The 23,534-nt window shown below is 35.6% G+C and overlaps 1 protein-coding gene across 1 annotated transcript in view; it reads left to right on the plus strand.

Annotated features, from left to right (window-relative positions):
* LOC131109148 (uncharacterized) overlaps positions 1–6,543 on the plus strand; it is a 55,649-nt gene extending 49,106 nt beyond the window's left edge. Inside the window, exon 8 of the mRNA XM_078792269.1 lies at positions 6,107–6,543. The gene's annotated coding sequence lies outside the window, so the exon portion shown is untranslated. The remainder of the gene's footprint in view (positions 1–6,106) is intronic.
* Positions 6,544–23,534: the final 16,991 nt, after the last annotated feature.

The following is a 23,534-nucleotide window of genomic DNA, read 5'->3' on the forward strand; positions in this document are numbered from 1 at the left end:
TTAATTTTGATCCCACCCCCATACACTTTTTGTTTTATTCCAAAACCTACATATTTCAAGTCATTGACCACAAAAACATACCACGAAAGGGATTGAATGACTAGTAAAATGATTAGTAAAAATAAATATATGGAATGATTTTTTTTTCTCATTAGAATGCAAAATTTTCTCAGAATATTTTGACTTTATTCTCGTAAAATCTCAGCTTTTTTTCAATTTATGCACTTTATTTAATTTTTCCAACTGTCGCAATGTACTTCTTCATTTGCATCCATGACAGATGCACAAAGGATGCCCATGACTGCATTAAAAAAAAAGACAAAGTTGGCTGCCAGTCCCCGGTGGTGTAATGGTACAGCTGCTACATTTCATAGTACAGGTTGTTTAATTTTGATCCCACCCCCATACACTTTTTGTTTTATTCCAAAACCTACATATTTCAAGTCATTGACCACAAAAACATACCACGAAAGGGATTGAATGACTAGTAAAATGAATAGTAAAAATAAATATATGGAATGATTTTTTTTTCTCATTAGAATGCTAAATTTTCTCAGAATATCTTGACTTTATTCTCGTAAAATCTCATCTTTTTTTCAATTTATGCACTTTATTTAATTTTTCCAACTGTCGCAATGTACTTCTTCATTTGCATCCATGACAGATGCACAAAGGATGCCCATGACTGCATTAAAAAAAAGACAAAGTTGGCTGCTTTCCCCGGTGGTGTAATGGTACAGCTGCTACATTTCATACTAGAGGTTGTTTAATTTTGATCCCACCCCATACACTTTTTTTATTCCAAATTCGGCCAATGACAGATGCGCAAAATAAGAACGACAACTGTTTTTTTCAACACAACAGGGCAGGATAAAGGGGTCAACTTTCATGTGGTTGTCATTCACACAAAACTACACCACAGGGCAGCGTGAAAGGGGGGCTTTAATGACAGCGTTGCCACCGTGTGCACTAAACCCCTGCATGCCAGGCAGCTGTTGGTACCAACGGGCCCTACGTTGCAGCGTACTAGTGTGTAGGGAGTGCTAAAGTGAAATGTTAAGCTATTAGAGATCATTGCACCAGGCAGACCTCCTATAAAAGATTAATACCATTGCCGCTGCCTTTCTCAAATAATTAACTTAGGTGAGTATTTTACACTGCCAAATGCAGTTAAGGCTTTCAAAATCCTCGCATTCAAATGTCACTTGGGTGTGGAGTTTTGATGGGAATTTTTTAATCTCGGGCAATAAACATTATGAGGTTACCGGGGCATGCAGGAAAAGGGGAGGGCAAAAAAAAAAAAGACTGTTATGATACCATTCTGTGATTTTCATCAAAGGTGTGAATTCTTTGCACTGTAAAATGTCAACATTTATTATCAAATAATTCATGCATGGAATTTTGTCACGGATTCCTTTAAAGCTGTGATGAGAAGTGATGATATTTATGCATTGATATGTTAGAAATGTGCCTACCGTCTTCAGCTGGTGGAAGGTGCTTGTCGCTGCCATTCTTCTATCAAGAGAAATACTTTTTTTTAATGTTATTCAAATGCACAAGCGGTAGCGTTAGCCAGAGTTAGCAACAAATGCGGTAAAGTAAATGCTCTAACTAAAGAATTTGGCTGCTAAAATGGAGGACTGTAATGTAGCGTTCCGTTTGCACTTCAGTCTTGGCAGACATGATCCCGTACCAGCTACAGACGCCATCTTGTTATGGGTTACCAACTTCAGAGCTACTGGATCTGCATTGAAACAAAGCGATTTAATTTTTAAAACGTAATGAACGTAATGTTACTTTACTTTATTTGCCTTTTATTTAACCTACAAATGTGTCAGATCATTTTGCCTTACACTGTATATGGAATGAAGAATAAACATTTTTCTTTCTCGTTAGAATGCAAATTTTTCTGCAAAAAGCTGTGATTTTACGAGAATAAAGTCAAAATTTTATTCTCGTAAAATCACAGCTTTTTTTCAATTTCTGCACTTTATTTTAATTTTCTAACCATCTCAATGTTCTTCATTCACATCATTTTTTTACTTTAGTCTCGTAAAATTCAATTTTCTGCAACTTTGTGCTCCAGAAATGTTATTTTATTAGTAATATGACAACTTTAAAAAAATATATTTTTCCTATCATATTTCAGCGCCATACTACTACAATGATATAACTTTTCCTCATAATCATTCATTCATTCATTCATTTTCTACCGCTTATCCTCGATTTTCCCCTTTTTATGTGCTTTATGTACTTTGGACACTTGATACTGCAGTATCTCACAAAAATGAATACACTTCTCATGTTTAAGGAGACATTTTTATTACTATGTGATGATGATCTGACAAATTTGTAGATTAAATAAAAGGCAAATAAAATAAAGAAACAAAAAAGTGTTTTTATTTTGGAAAAGTGCATATAATGCCATTTCTTGGTGAGCATTGCGCTTTCACCGTGGAAACGTTTATCAGCAGTAATCTCACAAGAATAAAGTCAAAATATTAACAGCAAGAAGCTGTAACCTAATGTTTCACAAAAATTACGTTGTAATATTATGAGGAAAAGTTATATCATTGTAGTAGTATGGAGCTGAAATATGATTAGAAAAATTTATAATTTTTAAAAAAAATTTGTCGTATTAGTAATAAATTAACATTTCTGAAACACAAAGTTGCGGAAAATTGAATTTTACGAGACTAAAGTCAAAAAATGATGTCAATGAAGAACATTGAGATGGTTAGAAAATTAAAATAAAGTGCAGAAATTGAAAAAAAGGTGTGATTTTACAAGAATAAAGTCAAAATATTATGAGAAAAATTTGCATTCTAAACGAGAAAAAAAACATTTATTATTCATTGAATCTACAGGGTTAGGCAAAATGATCTCACACATTTGTAGGTTAAATAAAAGGCAAATAAAGTAAAGTAACAAAAAAGTTTCTATTTTTGAAAAGTACATACTATAATGCCATTCTGTTTCATTATGTTTTAAAAATTAAATCAGTTTGTAAATCAGTAGCTCTGAAGTTGGTAACCCATAACAAGATGGTGTTTGGAGCTGGTACGGGATCATGTCTACCAAGATTGAAGTGCAAACGGAACGCTTGTTGTGTTGCAGTTCCAGATTGGTTTGTTTTGATAAACGTTTCCACAATAAAAGCATGATGCTCACCAAAAAATGTAATTATATGCACTTTTCGAAAATAAGAACACTTTTTTTGTTATTTTACTTTATTTGCCTTTTATTTAACCTACAAATGTGTCAGATCATTTTGCCTGACCCTGTATTTAGATTATACAGTTGAAAACTGAAAATTTTCTGAAGTATTCTTTTAAGGAGTGTTCCCGCCCCAAACATTTTCTATAAATTAATATTTTCAATTTCCGTGTGAAACCACACCAGTGTTTACTTGCAAGCGCACCGAGAGCCCACCTCTCAGGTGGTACCGGTCGGCTTGCTCGGCGCAGACCGTGCTCCTCACTTGATTGAGAGTGGAGGTACGTGATGAAGCCTCGCTCATCTCCTATTCATCATGATGTAACCGTGAGCAACCTCATCTAAATTACCTTCGTCTGGCATCATTCCAGCACATGCTATAAATGAGGTAATCGTCCTTGACTATAAAATTTGCATTTTCCAGACTTAATTGCTATCATTACATTTTTTTGCGTGCTTCTATTAATTTAACAGAATGGGCTGGATCAGAGGCTTTTTTTATGGTGATAATTTGCAGTAAAAGAATGCATTTGCAAAATAGGAGTAGCATCAGGTCCACTTCCATTATCTGTTCCCATGTCATTTAGCAAATACTCGGGAAGCATGTTTGTGTAGAGCCGTATAAAACGCCGGCATATCATTGTGTGGGTTAAGTCAAGCTTGTGTCTCGGAATCTATTTTTGCCTCTTTTGTGTGAATGCGTACACCATGTCAGCTGCACTCAGTGGCGCTACGGAGGAGAGCACGGCGGATGACATGGAACAACAGAGCCATCAACTCCCATTTATGCCTCCCGCCGTGACCTTGCCACAGACGTCGAGCGAGGTTTCAGCGGCGCGCCGAGAGAAACATTCTGCAACCCGCTGCACTTCCTCGGCACTCTGCTGACCTTAAAAGTGTGTCCTCGATTTGGGGGAAGGCTGGAAATGTTCATAGGCGTCCTTGTGTTACGTGTGTTTGCGCTGCCCTACTTCCTTTCCCGAAAAAGACGCTCTACTGCAAGGGTGTCCAAACTTTTTCTACCGAGGGTCACATACTCAAGGGTCACTGCGTCCCAGCTTTGAGGTGAAAAAATATAAAAAATTAAAAAAGATGGCACTAGCGGTATTATCTACCTCTGTATGCGCTATAAAATATTAATTGTAGATGTTGTAGTGTTAACTCATCAGCAGTATTAATGCTGACTGAGCATAATCCTTGTTCCAACATTGGTTCTGTTGTGCTCCTATTTCAACATCCTTTCCTTTCCTGTGCAGAAGGAAGAATAGAAAAAATAAATATATGGAATTAAAAATGTAAAAATAATTCTAATTAGAATGCAAATTTTTCTCTTAATATTTTGACTTTATTCTCGTAAAATTTCAGTGTTTTTCAGAATGCGAACATGCTAATGCTAGCCTGCTAACATGATAGTGTGAAGTGTTCGTGAAATTGCAAAAAATGGTTGTGTGCTCATATTAATGTGATAACAATGCTAACATGCTAACATCTATCATAATAGTGGCGACTTATCAAAACTCATAAAAATGTTACTATGCTAATGTCACCTCTCGTTTTTTTCTCGTAATATTTGGACTTTATTCTTGTAACATTCAATTTCCCGCAACCTACATACTACCTATATATTTAGATTCTTTGACCAAGAAAATATACCACAAAAGGGATTGAATGACTGACAGAATGCTAACATGCCAATGCTAGCCTGCTAACGTGATAGCGCTAAGTGTCGGCTTAAATTCATATTCATGAAATTGCAAAAAAAGGTTGTGTGCTCATGTTAATGTGCGAACAATGCTATCATGGTAACACCTAACATAATAGTGACTACTTATCAAAACCGATAAAAATTTTACTACGCTAATTACCTATGTTTTTTTCTCATAATATTTTTACTTTATTCTTATAACATTCAATTTTCTATCTATATATTTAGATTCCCTGACCACGAAAACATACCACGGAAGGGATTGAATGACTGACCGAATGCTAACATGCTAATGCTAGCCTGCTAAGTGTCTGCTTAAGTTCATATGCATGAAATGGTTGCATGCTCATTTTAATTTGCTAACATGCTGACACCTAACATAATAGTGGCTACTTATCAAAACAGATAAAAATGTTACAATACTAATGTTACCTATGGTTTTTTCTCATAATATTTTGACTGTATTCTCATAAAATCGCAGCTTTTTTTCAATTTCTGCACTTTATTTGAATTTTCCAACTGTCTCTATGTTCTTCATTCAGATATTTTGACTTTGTTCCAGTGTTCCTAGTGTTCCAGAAATGTGTTTTTATTAGTAATACGACAAATTAAAAAATCATTAATTTTTATATAATATAAATATTATATAATATTTCAGCTCTATGCTACTACAATAACATACCTTTTCCTCATAATATTGCAACATAATTTTCATAAAACATTAGGTTACAGCTTCTTGCTCTTAATATTTTGACTTTATTCTTTTAAAATTACTGCTGATTTTGCCCTTTTTATGTGCGGGCCATGGGCCGTACTTTGGACACCCCTGATACTGCAGTATCTCACAAAAATGAATACACTTCTCATGTTAAAGGAGTCATTTTCATTCCAATGTGCTTATATATAGTAGCCTACTTATATACTTTAGAGTAGTCAGTGTTGTATAAATGCACTGAAAATGACACCACATTACCATCAACTCCAGTAAATACAAATTGGTCCCAGTATTGACCCCTGAGGAACTCCGCATGTAATATATGAACTTGCAGATGTGTATTCACTTAGCTTTACGTATTGCGTATTGTCAGTAGCTTTTGACCCAGTTATAAATTTATTTTATGGCTTAAAATTGAAGTGAAGTATCTAAACTCATGCAAAAATGTGTGTGTGTGTGTTTACACTCAGGATGCATGGAGGTGAGTCAGGCCCCTGCACACACCTCCGTGGCCACCCTCGCCAAAACGCTGCTGTCAGCAGCACTCTCTCGCTACGTAAACACCTGACAGCTTCCCCCTTGTAACGTGTGCAACAGAGCCACAACACGCAAGTCACACCACAGATGCTTGAAACAAAGACCCGGGAAGGAACGAACGACCTCGGCGCAGGAGCTTTTTGAGCTGATGCCGCCTGACACGGTCACAACATTGTGCCTTCATCGCCGCTACATCGGGCACCAGGCGGGGGTCGTACCTGCTTCCTGTTTGAAGGCTGCGTGGAAAGCGGCTGTGACGAGCACCTGGTCGGTGTCAGCAGAAGTCAGCATGAGGATTGGAGAAGCGGGGAAGCCTAAGGAAGCCCTCATAGTCGTTGTTTTCCAATACTATTGAAATAAACTGGATATAGTCAGTGAATATTTAGTGTGAGCACCATTGTTATCTAGCAGTACCTTAATCCTCTTGGGCATGGATATTAAAGTATAATTTATTGCCTGAACATTACTGTTTAATACTTGGGAACACACCTGAGTCAAGAATATTTAGTGTGAGCAGCATTGTTATCTAGCAGTACCTTAATCCTCTTGGGCGTGGATATTAAAGTATCATTTACTGCCTGAAACATTACTGTTTAATACTTGGGAACACACCTGAGTCAAGAATATTTAGTGTGAGCACCATTGTTATCTAGCAGTACCTTAATCCTCTTGGGCGTGGATATTGAAGTATCATTTACTGCCCAAAACATTACTGTTTAATACTTGGGAACACACCTAAGTCAAGAATATTTAGTGTGAGCACCATTGTTATCTAGCAGTACCTTAATCCTCTTGGGCGTGGATATTAAAGTATCATTTACTGCCTGAAACATTACTGTTTAATACTTGGGAACACACCTGAATCAAGAATATTTAGTGTGAGCACCATTGTTATCTAGCAGTACCTTAATCCTCTTGGGCGTGGATATTAAAGTATCATTTACTGCCTGAAACATTACTGTTTAATACTTGGGGACACACCTGAATCAAGAATATTTAATGTGAGCACCATTGTTATCTAGCAGTACCTTAATCCTCTTGGGCGTGGATATTAAAGTATCATTTATTGCCTGAACATTACTGTTTAATACTTGGGAACACACCTGAATCAAGAATATTTAGTGTGAGCACCATTGTTATCTAGCAGTACCTTAATCCTCTTGGGGCGTGGATATTAAAGTATCATTTACTGCCTGAAACATTACTGTTTAATACTTGGGAACACACCTAAGTCAAGAATATTTAGTGTGAGCACCATTGTTATCTAGCAGTACCTTAATCCTCTTGGGCGTGGATATTAAAGTATCATTTACTGCCTGAAACATTACTGTTTAATACTTGGGAACACACCTGAGTCAAGAATATTTAGTGTGAGCACCATTGTTATCTAGCAGTACCTTAATCCTCTTGGGCGTGGATATTAAAGTATCATTTACTGCCTGAAACATTAATGTTTAATACTTGGGAACACACCTGAATCAAGAATATTTAGTGTGAGCACCATTGTTATCTAGCAGTACCTTAATCCTCTTGGGCGTGGATATTAAAGTATCATTTACTGCCTGAAACATTAATGTTTAATACTTGGGAACACACCTGAATCAAGAATATTTAGTGTGAGCACCATTGTTATCTAGCAGTACCTTAATCCTCTTGGGCGTGGATATTGAAGTATCATTTACTGCCTGAAACATTAATGTTTAATACTTGGGAACACACCTGAGTCAAGAATATTTAGCGTGAGCACCATTGTTATCTAGCAGTACCTTAATCCTCTTGGGCGTGGATATTAAAGTACCATTTACTGCCTGAAACATTACTGTTTAATACTTGGGGACACACCTGAGTTAAGAATATTTAGTGTGAGCACCATTGTTATCTAGCAGTACCTTAATCCTCTTGGGCGTGGATATTAAAGTATCATTTACTGCCTGAAACATTACTGTTTAATACTTGGGAACACACCTGAGTCAAGAATATTTAGTGTGAGCACCATTGTTATCTAGCAGTACCTTAATCCTCTTGGGCGTGGATATTAAAGTATCATTTACTGCCTGAAACATTAATGTTTAATACTTGGGAACACACCTGAATCAAGAATATTTAGTGTGAGCACCATTGTTATCTAGCAGTACCTTAATCCTCTTGGGCGTGGATATTAAAGTATCATTTACTGCCTGAAACATTACTGTTTAATACTTGGGAACACACCTAAGTCAAGAATATTTAGTGTGAGCACCATTGTTATCTAGCAGTACCTTAATCCTCTTGGGCGTGGATATTGAAGTATCATTTACTGCCTGAAACATTAATGTTTAATACTTGGGAACACACCTGAGTCAAGAATATTTAGCGTGAGCACCATTGTTATCTAGCAGTACCTTAATCCTCTTGGGCGTGGATATTAAAGTACCATTTACTGCCTGAAACATTACTGTTTAATACTTGGGGACACACCTGAGTTAAGAATATTTAGTGTGAGCACCATTGTTATCTAGCAGTACCTTAATCCTCTTGGGCGTGGATATTAAAGTATCATTTACTGCCTGAAACATTACTGTTTAATACTTGGGAACACACCTGAGTCAAGAATATTTAGTGTGAGCACCATTGTTATCTAGCAGTACCTTAATCCTCTTGGGCGTGGATATTAAAGTATCATTTACTGCCTGAAACATTACTGTTTAATACTTGGGAACACACCTGAGTCAAGAATATTTAGTGTGAGCACCATTGTTATCTAGCAGTACCTTAATCCTCTTGGGCGTGGATATTAAAGTATCATTTACTGCCTGAAACATTACTGTTTAATACTTGGGGACACACCTGAGTTAAGAATATTTAGTGTGAGCACCATTGTTATCTAGCAGTACCTTAATCCTCTTGGGCGTGGATATTAAAGTATCATTTACTGCCTGAAACATTACTGTTTAATACTTGGGAACACACCTAAGTCAAGAATATTTAGTGTGAGCACCATTGTTATCGAGCAGTACCTTAATCCTCTTGGGCGTGGATATTGAAGTATCATTTACTGCCTGAAACATTACTGTTTAATACTTGGGAACACACCTGAATCAAGAATATTTAGTGTGAGCACCATTGTTATCGAGCAGTACCTTAATCCTCTTGGGCGTGGATATTGAAGTATCATTTACTGCCTGAAACATTACTGTTTAATACTTGGGAACACACCTGAATCAAGAATATTTAGTGTGAGCACCATTGTTATCTAGCAGTACCTTAATCCTCTTGGGCGTGAATATTGAAGTATCATTTACTGCCTGAAACATTACTGTTTAATACTTGGGAACACACCTGAGTCAAGAATATTTAGTGTGAGCACCATTGTTATCTAGCAGTACCTTAATCCTCTTGGGCGTGGATATTGAAGTATCATTTACTGCCTGAAACATTACTGTTTAATACTTGGGAACACACCTGAGTCAAGAATATTTAGTGTGAGCACCATTGTTATCTAGCAGTACCTTAATCCTCTTGGGCGTGGATATTAAAGTATCATTTACTGCCTGAAACATTACTGTTTAATACTTGGGAACACACCTAAGTCAAGAATATTTAGTGTGAGCACCATTGTTATCTAGCAGTACCTTAATCCTCTTGGGCATGGATATTAAAGTATCATTTACTGCCTGAAACATTACTGTTTAATACTTGGGAACACACCTGAATCAAGAATATTTAGTGTGAGCACCATTGTTATCGAGCAGTACCTTAATCCTCTTGGGCGTGGATATTAAAGTATCATTTACTGCCTGAAACATTACTGTTTAATACTTGGGAACACACCTGAATCAAGAATATTTAGTGTGAGCACCATTGTTATCGAGCAGTACCTTAATCCTCTTGGGCGTGGATATTAAAGTATCATTTACTGCCTGAAACATTACTGTTTAATACTTGGGAACACACCTGAATCAAGAATATTTAGTGTGAGCACCATTGTTATCGAGCAGTACCTTAATCCTCTTGGGCGTGGATATTAAAGTATCATTTACTGCCTGAAACATTACTGTTTAATACTTGGGAACACACCTAAGTCAAGAATATTTAGTGTGAGCACCATTGTTATCGAGCAGTACCTTAATCCTCTTGGGCGTGGATATTAAAGTATCATTTACTGCCTAAAACATTACTGTTTAATACTTGGGAACACACCTGAATCAAGAATATTTAGTGTGAGCACCATTGTTATCGAGCAGTACCTTAATCCTCTTGGGCGTGGATATTAAAGTATCATTTACTGCCTGAAACATGATTTTGTCTGTACTCCCTCCAGAACAAAAAGCAGTGGTATCATCCGCAAATAATACCAGCTTTAAGTCTTTCGTGACTTTGGAGATATCGTCAATGTAGTTGTACAGTTTTGGTTCCAGTATTGACCCCTGGGGAACTCCACATGTAATATATGAACTTGCAGATGTGTATTCTCCTAGCTTTACATATTGCTAATGTTGCTACATGCTATATAGGCTACTTCCTGGTTGTTGCAGGATGATGTACACTGACAAGATTGTAGCACTCGGTTTTGAAGATGTGAAAGAAAACTATTTCATGTTAAAGTAAACAAGTTCGCGTGCACTACGCTTCACAAAGACTAAGTACACACGTTTGTGAGTTCTGCGCTTTGTTTGGGTTTACTGGTGTTGAAAGCTGCAACTTAGCGCTAGCGCTGTGCTAATCCCCATCTATCAGCACACTAAGCTCACTGTATTCAATCAAACTACTTCTGCTGTGATTTTGTTTAGAGTGTCAATAGCATGCTCCCGACTTCATGTGGCATTTTTTTTTTTTATGTTGTGGTCTAAGTTTGCAAAGTGTACATTTGGAGAGTTGCATTAATGCCAAAATCAAGAGGTCGTTTAGCAGCAGAGGGAGATTTTGTTGATGAAGCACTGTACTTGGCATTCATCTGTTGTGCAAATTAACATTTAATAGCCACACACATTTGAATATGTTCTTTTCACAACACAGTGTGGAACGCGCGCACACACACACACACACTTGTACACACATGCATGCTGAGGGGGACGTGAGAGACGGCTTTGTGGCCGCGAGCGCTTTTGCCCACTGCTAGCGACATTCATTGTTTCCAAAAAAAAAAAATTTTATGTTGTTTCTCGTGCTTCCTCTTGTAAACAACTTTTGCCTCAACTTGTTGTTGATAACGTTACACTGCATGGCTGGGGGAACACTTGGGTTCACAAAAGTAGTACCACTGAGGACCAAAATGAAAATGATGAAAATTAGTGTATTTTTATTTTATATTCAAATAAACATATATGTAGATATGTAAGTAAGTTTATGGATATTTAAAAATGTTAATACAATAATAAATGTAATATATAAATATTTTATTTTATATTAAAAATATATAAATAAAATACATAAATATAATTTAATATTTAAAATAATATATAATAATAATAAATAATATGTATAATAATAATCTATATATAATATAGATATACATATGTAAGTAAGTATATGGATAGTTAAACATTTTAATACAATAATAAATGTAATATATAAAAACTTTATTTTATATTTAAAAATATACAAATAAAAACATAAATATAATTTAATATTTAAAATAATATATAATAATAATATATATAAATAATATATACAAAATAAAAATAATAATATATATAATATAATAAAATATAATAAATATATAGATATGTAAGTAAGTATATGGATATTTAAAAATGCTAATACGATAATACATGTAATATATAAATAAATACATTCATTAAATAAATATATACATTTTATTTCACATTTAAAAATATACAAATAAAATACATAAATATAATTTAATATTTACAATAATATATAATAATATTTTTAATATATGTTAATATTATAAAATAATATAATAATACATAATAAATATATAGATATGTAAGTAAGTATATGGATATTTAACATTTTTAATATGATAATAACTGTAATATATATTTTATTTTATATTTAAAATATATAAATAAAATGCATAAATATAATAATTAAATATTTTAAATCATAAAATATATGCCAAAAATGATATTTTAGGAAAATTAAAAAGTAATATTAATAATAATAACAATCATTTATTAAATGTAACCATCCTTAAGTCGGGGTACCAAATGACAACACCTTCCAGAGTCTCTGATTCACCATCCAAGCATTTTTCGACTGCAGGAGGAAACGGCACTGAGTAGTTTGGCCGTTCTCCCTCAGGTGTGACTTCTAAGGTGACAAGGTGTAGTCTGAACAACAACGTTTAGCACCTGGACGCCGCTGATCCTCCTAGCCAGGATCAGGTGCTCTCCCTGGGGATGAGCGGTACGGAAACCCTGATAGCTACCTTGACCCTGAATTAAACACTCTAAGTCCTTGTGTGTGAGTGTGTGTGTGTGTGAGTGTGTGTGTCTCTGATTGAGACTGATGCGTGCCGATCGGTCGCCAGGCCGTGCTCAGCGGCGGCTCGGCAGTGTCAGGTGAAATTAGCAGCCGCCGATGAAGGACCATCAGATCCTGGGGGATTCATTAGGGACATACCCCCACTCCGCCCCACACACACTCTCACACGAGCCTGCAGCCCGTCACAGCATGCTGACAGCACTTCACACTTCTAGAGCCCTGCCACACATTGCATGCAAAGATGCAATCCTGTTAGTTTATTAGGTACACCGGCAAACTTCTTAACAAGTAAATAAGATATATATATATATATATATATATAATTTACTTGTTATATATATATATATATATATATATATATATATATATATATATATATATATATATATATGCATATGCAACCAAATTTGATGCATTTTCTTTAAACAAAAACACAAATATAAGTCTTGCAAATGCATTCAGTTATGATTCTATGTAGTATTCTACAAGTCACTAGGTGTCAGTATTGTTACTGTAATGTTTGGTGAGACACAAGCACCAGACTTGACTGCCAGAACAACAGGCTTTTATTGCAGTTTTGAATAATCTCACAAACATTAGAATACTAGACCTCCGCCAAGCTCCATAGTTCCCCCCCATGTTGTGATTTACACCATAAATGTTCGGCCTACATTAATTTTTACTACATATGTTGCATTGTTAATTCATCTGCAGTATTATTGCTGACTGAGCTGCATAATCACAGTTCCAACATTGGTTCTGTTGTGCTTTTATTTATTCATTAAGGTCCTGTCCTTTCCTGTGCTGCAAGAATAGTAGAAATAAATATATTTCTCGTTAGAACGCAAATTTTTCTCGAAATATTTTAACTTTATTCTCGTAAAATCACAGCTTTTTTTCCATTTCTGCACTTTATTTTAATTTTCCAACTGTCTCAATGTTATTCTTCATTCACATCATATTTTGACTTTATTATGAAAACATACCACGGAAGGGATTGAATGACTTACAGAATGCTAACATGCTAATGCCAGCCTGCTAACATGATAGCACTAAGTGTCTACTTAAGTTCATATTCATTAAATTTAAAAAAATGGTAGTGTTACTATGCTAATGTTACCTATGTTTTTTTCTCGTAATATTTTGACTTTATTCTCGTAAAATCAAAGCTTTTTTTCAATTTCTGCACTTTATTTTAATTTTCCAACTGTCTCTATGTTCTTCATTCACATCATATTTTGACTTTATTCTCATAACATAAAATTTTCCGCAACACACTGTTCCAGAAATTGTATTTTATTAGTAATACGACAAACAAACAAAAAAAACATTTATGTTTCCTATCATATTTCAGCTCTATGCTACTACAATGACGTAACCTTTCCTCATAATATTATAACATAATTTTCATGAAACAACAACAAACTGTCTACTTAAATTCATATTCATTAAATTTAAAAAAATGGTAGTGTGCTCATGTTAACTTGTTAACAATGTTAACATGCTAACAGCTAACATAATAGTGGCGACTTATCAAAATGGATAAAAATGTTACTATGCTAATGTTACCTATGGTAACACCAAGCATGATGGTATATGGTATATACGTATAGTGGTATATGTTTATATATGTGTCTACCCATAAACAGCAAAAAATTATAGTATGCTAAAGTTAGCATGCTAACAAGTGCTGTGACCATTTTTTTGTGTGGCAAAATGGTCCCATTTGGTAATGTTAACACAATAACACAGACTACTGTTGCTATGGCTGCAATCCATTCCAGCGTAAAACTCAACTCTGAATCGCCCGACGTCACTTCCTGTCCTCCACACATTTATTGCAACACACATGCGCGTAGGTCTTATGTATGTCTTAAATGGCTTAATTTCTTTTATTATCTACTTACATAGGATAATAGGACTGTACAGGTGATTATAGGGGTATTTTTATTTATTAATTATTTATTAATTATTTAATTATTATTTAATTATTATTTAATTATTATTTAATTATTATTTAATTATCATAAAATTATTATTTAATTATTTATTTATTATTTAATTTATTATTTAATTATTTAATTATTTTATTGATTGCTCGAGGGCTCAAATAAGGTCAAAAATGTATTTAGAATGTCATAAACAAGTATGAAAGTGTTCTATTTAGAAATAAGGAATCTATCTCGGCCAGTTCAGGAAGCAAAACAAGAGATTACTATTGGTCTATCAGATGCAGGTGCACCAAATCAGACAATATGGTCCAAAAGAAAATAAAAATACTTTGAAAGAGAAAATGGCACCTGACAGATGGATGTGAGTTGTCGCATCAGTTTCACCTGATAAACAACACAAACGTTAACACGTCCTCATCTGTTCTGCGCTGATGACTTTGGAAAAGATGGCTCCATTTACTCTCCCGAGAGTCTGTTAATCCAATGTTTACCACTTTAGGAGCTTGTGGCAGCGCCGCTCATTAGAAATCAGAGACATTAGTTACGAGCAAAGGAACTCTATTTCACGCACGTCTCCCCGACTGACTAAATGAAGCTTTGCGAATCCTCGCGCGCGTTGTTGTAATAGCTGCCGCTAATATTACAGGTCACATGCGATCGCTCCCTCTGATGTCTGCCTGATCCAACACAGACAGAGATTATCGCTGTTATTTACGCTTGTGTATCGCACTGGCGTAAACACTCGTTTATGGAAATGGGATCGCTCGACGGTAATGCACTTTATAATGATTTATGCTGCAGTGATTTGTGGGAAATAAGGCAGCAGCATCACCAATGCATTTTTTTTTTCATCCAGAAACACTAAGAAAGAATTATTATTTATACTTTTGCAATATGACATCATTAAAATCATATTACAGTCAATAACTGGGGGATTTATACCTCAAGCTGTCTTTTTAAAAAAAAAAACATTGTAATATTATTTTGTCAGGTTTTTAAAATGTATTATTATTTTTTTATTATTTGTTTTAAGTATTATTTATTAGAAAAAAATCAAAAATAACAGGAAAAATATAAATATATTTTGTAACAAAAAGTCACACCCTCTCAAGAAAAAAAGCTGTCTTTTTTCAAGAAAAAAAACATTGTATAATTTTTTTATCAGGTTTTCAAAATGTATTATTATTTTTAATTATTTGTTTTAAGTATTATTTATTTTAAAATATCAAAAATAACAGGAAAAATATAAATATATTTTGTAACAAAAAGTCACACCCTCTCAAGAAAAAAATATAATTTTTTTAGAAAAGCTTCCATAATCTTTTTTAGAAACATTTCAAATGTGATCAAAATATTAAGAATGCTGTTGGAATACTTATAAGAATATTTAGATTGCGGACAACGTGCTGTTTGAATACCTTTTAGAATTTTACACATTGAATCCACTTCGAAAGTTTTTAGCCACAAGAATGGGCATTAATATTTGGAAGGCTCTCAGAATGCGGTCAGAATGTTTCGAATGCATTTTGAATATCCAATAATAAACCAGCAAATTTTTATTTATTTTTTTTTATGAATTTTAAAATGTTAATTTTAATTCTGATGCCATTCTGGCACATTCTACCACTACGGAGTGGCCAAACTATTTTATTATATACTATTATACTATTAAACTATTTTATTATATACTATTTATACTATTTTTTTAACTATATATCATCACGTTGAATGACATACTTTCTCACGGTGCAACAAAACAAAAAGAACACATCCACAGCAAGTTAACACCTGCACCATCAATATAAACAATGTTAACTCTGTCAATACTTTCAATATATTTTGCAATCAAGCCAAAATGCAACAACCAACGTAAAAAATGTTGAGAGAAAGAGTACCACAAGCTACCCAGCATGCTTTGCTACACTTTTGCGATAATGAAGGGGTTAAATTTTGAAAAATGGCTGGGATTGAATGAGTTAATGACAAAATATGATGACAAAATCAGCAGGTTCTGCTACTTTTTAATGATCTTGGTTTGTCTTGGCAACTTAATGGTCATTTACACGAGAGGGCATTTAAAAAACGTAACCTTGGTAACAACAGACAAATCCCACCCTGATATCCCCTGCAGTCCAGCATCCGCAATCCAAGTAATTCATTGTGTTTCACTTTGTGTGCGAATGTCGTTGGTGTCTATACAATTCGTCAACTCGTAGAGTTCTTTTCAGTTCGCTCCCCCTGCACGACTGAGCTGGGTAACGTGGCGCTTTGCTCCGAGACGACTTCAATCCCCTATTATCAGGAGAGTGCACATTGCCGCTCACGAGGGTTTAATTTATTTGTGCCTGTTTCAGCCCAAGATTAAAGTTTAATTGGCGCTGACTGGCAGCTCCCAAGTTTTGACTAATTCGCCTTATCAGGAATCCTTAGCGAGTAGCTGTGAGCAATGTGAGGCATGCCTGCCTGCCTTGCTGTGTTTGTGGCACCAGTGTCCCCCCCCCCCGCCCCCCCACCACCACCACTACCACTACACTACACAGTCAGCATAGTAATCCCTGTGTTTAACTGGTTAATACAATGAGCACCTGTGACTGCACTAAAATAATAGACCCGCGACAGTACCCCCCTCAGTGGAACTCACCAAATTATTTGAGAAGCACTGCGTTATGTATCGTCCAGACTTATACATGTTTTTTTACTTCTTCATTGTGTATTTTTGGCTAGTGCAACTTATGCTCCAGAGCAACTAATAATCCGGAAAATACGGTTACTACAAATGCAACTACTACAGTTTTAGTAAAAAGTTCTACTAAATTCTTGTGATTAAAAACATGACCAGGTCAATAATGTCCAAATTGTGTACTCGCCATATTATAATATTTCCCGGCATGCATAACAAGTATCCATCAATATCCAAATGCTAATAAAGCAAGATCGAGCCTTCATATGCGCCAGAGGAAATACATTTAACGTTGCAATGGTCCAAAATATAGCTTGTACATTGTAGAAATGGGGGAATACCCCCCCCAACACCACCACTACCACTACACCACACAGTCAGCATAGTAATCCCTGTGTTTAACTGGTTAATACAATGAGCACCTGTGACTGCACTAAAATAATAGACCCGCGACAGTACCCCCCTCAGTGGAACTCACCAAATTATTTGAGAAGCACTGCGTTATGTATCATCCAGACTTATACATGTTTTTTTACTTCTTCATTGTGTATTTTTGGCTAGTGCAACTTATGCTCCAGAGCAACTAATAATCCGGAAAATACGGTTACTAGAAATGCAACTACTACAGTTTTAGTAAAAAGTTCTACTAAATTCTTGTGATTAAAAACATAACCAGGTCAATAATGTCCAATTTCTTTGTGTACTCGCCATATTATAATATTTCCCGGCATGCATAACAAGTATCCATCAATATCCAAATGCTAATAAAGCAAGATCGAGCCTTCATATGCGCCAGAGGAAATACATTTAACGTTGCAATGGTCCAAAATATAGCTTGTACATTGTAGAAATGGGGGAATACCCCCCCAACACCACCACTACCACTACACCACACAGTCAGCATAGTAATCCCTGTGTTTAACTGGTTAATACAATGAGCACCTGTGACTGCACTAAAATAATAGACCCGCGACAGTACCCCCCCTCAGTGGAGCTCACCACATTATTTGAAAAGCACTATGTTATGTATCTTCCAAATTTACACATGTTTTTTTACTTCCAAATATCCAAATGCTAATAAAGCAAGATTGAGCCTTCATATGCGCCAGAGGAAATACATTTAACGTTGCAATGGTCCAAAATATAGCTTGTACAAAGTAGAATGGGGGGAATACCCCCCCCCCCCACCACCACTACTACACCACACAGTAAGCATAGTAATCTCTATGTTTAACTGGTTAATACAATGAGCACCTGTGACTGCACTAAAATAATAGACCCGCGACAGTACCCCCCTCAGTGGAACTCACCATATTATTTGAGAAGCGCTGCGTTATGTATCGTCCAGACTTATACATGTTTTTTTACTTCTCTATTGTGTATTTTTGGCTAGTGCAACTAGTGCTAGTGCAACTAATAATCCGGAAAATACGGATACTGGAAATGCAACCACTGCAGTTTTAGTAAAAAGTTCTACTAAATTCTTGTGATTAAAAATATAACCAGGCCATTAATGTCCAAATTCTTTGTGTACTCGCCATATTATAATATTTCCCGGCATGCGCAGGCATGCATAACAAGTATCCATCAATATCCAAATGCTAATAAAGCAAGATCGAGCCTTCATATGCGCCAGAGGAAATAAATTTAACGTTGCAATGGTCCAAAATATAGCTTGTACATTGTAGAAAAGGGGGAATATTTCATTAATATTTTTTAATGAATTAGCGCCCTTATCTCTAGTGGCCCGACCTGTGCTAGCCTGCTGTTTAATTTCAAAGTCATTTCCTTGCTATGTGAGCGTGCCGTTTATACGTGCTAAGGTGGCGGGCCTTGTCAAGCAACGCCGTAATTCACGGAGGAGTTAGCGTCGGCGTGCATCCCGATGTTTTGCAATTAAGCCCCAGAGAAAGACCGCCTTAGTGAAAAACAATGATATTAGCGACAATAATGGAAATAATTGCCGGTGAAGCCAACAATGGTAATCACACATCGAGAAATACCTCTGTGTTTGACCGAATCATACACAATTATCATGCATGTGTATATAATATAATTAATTCTACGTCTGAGCCTCTTAGCCCCGAGGCCATCGGCATAGAATCACTTTTGTATGTATAATAGATCAGAGAGCAGTTCATGAATAAAAGAAACGTATGCAGCACTGACTGTGAATGTTTGTCTATGGACAGCACAATCAAAGTGAACATGTAATATTGAGATAATCCATACTTGATGAATTCAAGGGGCTGACTTGCCTTGGCTAAGTTCAGCTAATTTCCAGACAAGGCTTGCCTACGTAATTGAGTTTCCAATAACATTAGGATTATTTCAGCCCCGGCGTGATAATTGAATTCAAGGTATTTTTGTAATATTGTAGATGTGTGATTATTATTATGCATTTGCATGGAGATACCGCTGCCTTCCTGAAACTCATCACTTTCCTGCATAACTGGATTTCTGATATTGTAGCATACATTTGGCTTCGTAACAAATGACCGGATCCCGTTCATATAATAAGAGTCAATGAGCGCAAAAAAAGTTCATTTCTATATTACCCAAATACCACATCAGTACACTCACGCAGCACTACAAACTTTCAGCATACGGATGCTAAAAAAACGTTTCACTGACTTATTGTATTATTAATTGAGTGTCTAATAATAAATAAATTAATATAATCTATTAACCGAGTGAGTGAAAAACGAAAACTGCAATTCTATTCTGTCTAAGGTATGGTACCAGGGCCTTCATTGGGGACCCAATCCATCAATTATATTAAAACACCAATAATATACAAAAGTGCAATATAAAATATATTCTTTTATTCAATTAATTTAAAACATCTTATTCTCTCATTTATGTATTTTTATTATTATTTTATTATATTTTTCTGGCCTTAAAATTTGTTTATAATTATATATTTTTTAGTATTGCATCTGTATGTCTTGTCAGTTGTGTGTAAATTTCTTTTTTTTTTTGACGTGTTGTAAAACAGATTTGGTTACATACGACACAATGCATTTTTGTCACTCACACAAGCTTAACGTTCACTTTCACTTCATCCTGTTGCTCAGTACACAGAACACATTCAGCCCAATCAGAGTTGCACAACACATACATACGTCTGATGGACAAATACTGTGAGAGACACAATGCATTTTTGTCACTCACACAAGCTTAACTTTCACTTTCACTTCATCCCGTTGCTCAGTACACAGACCACATTCAGCCCAATCAGAGTTGCACAACACATACATACGACTGAGGAAAAAATACTGGGAGAAACACAATGTATTTTTGTCACTCACACAAGCTTAACTTTCACTTTCACTTCATCTTGTTGCTCAGTACACAGAGCACATTCAGCCCAGTCAGAGTTGCACAACGCATACATACAACTGATGGAAAAATACTGGGAGAAACACAATGTATTTTTTGTTACTCACACAAGCTTAACTTTCACTTCATCCTGTTGCTCAGTACGCAGAGCACATTCAGCCCAATCAGAGTTGCACAACTCATACATACGACTGATGGAAAAATACTGGGAGAAACGCAATGTATTTTTGTCACTCACACAAGCTTAACTTTCACTTCATCCTGTTGCTCAGTACACAGAGCACACTTAGCCAAATCAGAGTTGCACAGCACATACATACGACTGATGGAAAAATACTGGGAGAAACACAATGTATTTTTTGTCACTCACACAACCTTAACTTTCACTTTGACTTCATACATTATATCAAATATCAATAATATACAAAATTGCAATATAACATATATTATTTCATTCAATTAATTAAAAAAAATCTTATTCTCTCATTTATGTATTTTTATTATTATTTTATTATTTTTTCTGGCCTTTAAATTTGTTTCAAATTGTTTTAGTATTGCATCTGTATGTCAGTTGTGTGTAATTTTTTTTTTTGACGTGTTGTAAAGCAGAATTGGGTTGGAGTTGGCGTTGTTTTCTTTCCTTAATTTCACTGTTTATTAACACCCCCCCCCCCAAAAAAAATAAAAAATAACATCAGCAAAACCTAGCTGTGCCCTTATCCCGAGCCCACACAAACACTGCACTGCCTGTCACATTCACAGACAGTCGGAAATCACAAACTTGAACACTATAAAAAGCTGCTAAGTCGCTATAATTTTATTATCTGATCAATCTGATTGGTTTGAAAAAAAAATATATGCCATAATAGTGTCTAAAAGTGTTTGATATGGGCCCTCAATACTGATTCTGAAGGCCCAAATTGCATTGACTTGGCAACACAGACATGAATTGTGGTCTTTAATGCAACAACCAAACCCCTATCATGAACATTATACAAAGTAGTCATATTACAAGGAGAAAACAAGCCTGTCTGCTGTAATATTACATCAAAAGTGATTTTTTTTTTTTTTTACTGTTCAACTCATCAAATTCACATCACTTCAGAGTTTGATCCTGCTTACGAAAACCTAGCAAACTTAGACATCTTGGCCCCAATGCTCATCTGTTGCATAATGTAGACTCTATAAGCAGCATCGCTAAATGCAATTTTCATTACCCCGCGCACCGAGATACAATAGACGCTTGCTGCATTATTCTTTTCAAAGACATTTTCCTCACAGCTCGAGGTGAACTCGCTGGCATCGTCTGCGCCCCTGCACAAAATGAATTTTTGACAAGAAGTTGTGCGTTCATGCATGCAAAAGTGGGGAATTATTGAGCGTTTCGGTGTTAGCTTTAGCTTCCTCGTGCTAGCTAGCACAGTTGGGGCCTTTACTGGGCACACACACACACACACACACACACACACACTTGGCTTTGTGGCTGTGAATAGAGCCTCTATCCATTGTCATGATTAGGAGTAGCCACAGGGCCTGCACAGTTGCACTAGCATGCCACCAGCCAAGACGTCATGCCAGACTTTCCGCTGTTGTTTTGCATAAATGTTGAATCATGCCAACGTCCTTTTTTAGTGTGTAACAACAGACCGCATTGATATTGATTTAATGCTCACTAATATTTAAACTGCCCTGAGGGATCGATGCGCTTCCGCATGATTTAATATGGCCTGCAAGTACACAAATACACCAGCAAAACATAAATCGATACTGCTAAAAAATAAAAAACATATGGTTTTAGTTTAAGGAAATATAATAAGGATAAGCATTTCACTAAATAAACCTCAACATGTCCTTTAAATATCCTACTAAAATTTTTATTATTATTTTGCCAGGCACTTGAAATTTTCCTGCATGCTTTGAATGGGGAAAAAGTAGTGCCATCTGGTGGACGAATATAAAACATAAAAAAATTTTATTGCATTATTTTGTAGTTTCTTACTGGCTCCCATAAATGAATTAAAAAACATAATTTTGGTTCGTAAACACGACTTGCTTAAAAACTAGATAGAGCCAAAGAATACACTATGCAAATGTGTATGCATAATTAAGCAGTGTAGTGGTCTTATTATTGAGATGGAAAGTGTTTTGGCTTTTGATTTATTACTTTTTATTAGATTTAATTACTCTTTCATTTAATTACTATTTCTGTACTCTGCGTTTTTCGTGTTTTCTGAGTTAACATAGGTATAAAATTCGACTTACATCAACTGGTCTACAAATTTTTGGACTCAATTAGCACACTTAGCGCAATCAGAGTTGCACAACACCTACATACAACTGATGGGAAAATACTGGAGACACACAATCAATGTATTTTTGTCACTCACACAAGCTTAACTTTCACTTTCACTTCATACTGTTGCTCAGTACACAGAGCAAACTTAGCCCATTCAGAGTTGCACAACATCTACATACGGCTGATGGAAAAATACTGGGAGAAACACAATGTATTTTTGTCACTCACACAAACTTAACTTTCACTTTCACTTCATACTGTTGCTCAGTGCACAAAGCACACTTAGCCCAATCAGAGTTGCACAACATCTACATACGGCTGATGGAAAAATACTGGGAGAAACACAATGTATTTTTGTCACTCACACAAGCTTAACTTTCACTTCATACTGTTGCTCAGTACACAGAGCACACTTAGCCAAATCAGAGTTGCGCAACACATACATACGACTGATGGAAGAAATACTGTCAGAAACACAATCAATGTGTTATTGTGACTCACACAAGCTTAACTTTCACTTTCACTTCATCCTGTTGCTCAGTACACAGAGCACACTTAGCCCAATCAGAGTTGCACAACACCTACACACGACTGATGGAAAAATACTGGGAGAAACAATGTATTTTTGTCACTCACACAACCTTAACTTTCACATTCACTTC

The sequence above is a fragment of the Doryrhamphus excisus genome, linkage group LG7, assembly GCF_037039965.1.
Source record: "Doryrhamphus excisus strain RoL-2023G ecotype Guam linkage group LG7, RoL_Dexc_Guam_v1.1, whole genome shotgun sequence".
In the NCBI taxonomy this organism is placed as follows: Eukaryota; Metazoa; Chordata; class Actinopteri; order Syngnathiformes; family Syngnathidae; genus Doryrhamphus; species Doryrhamphus excisus.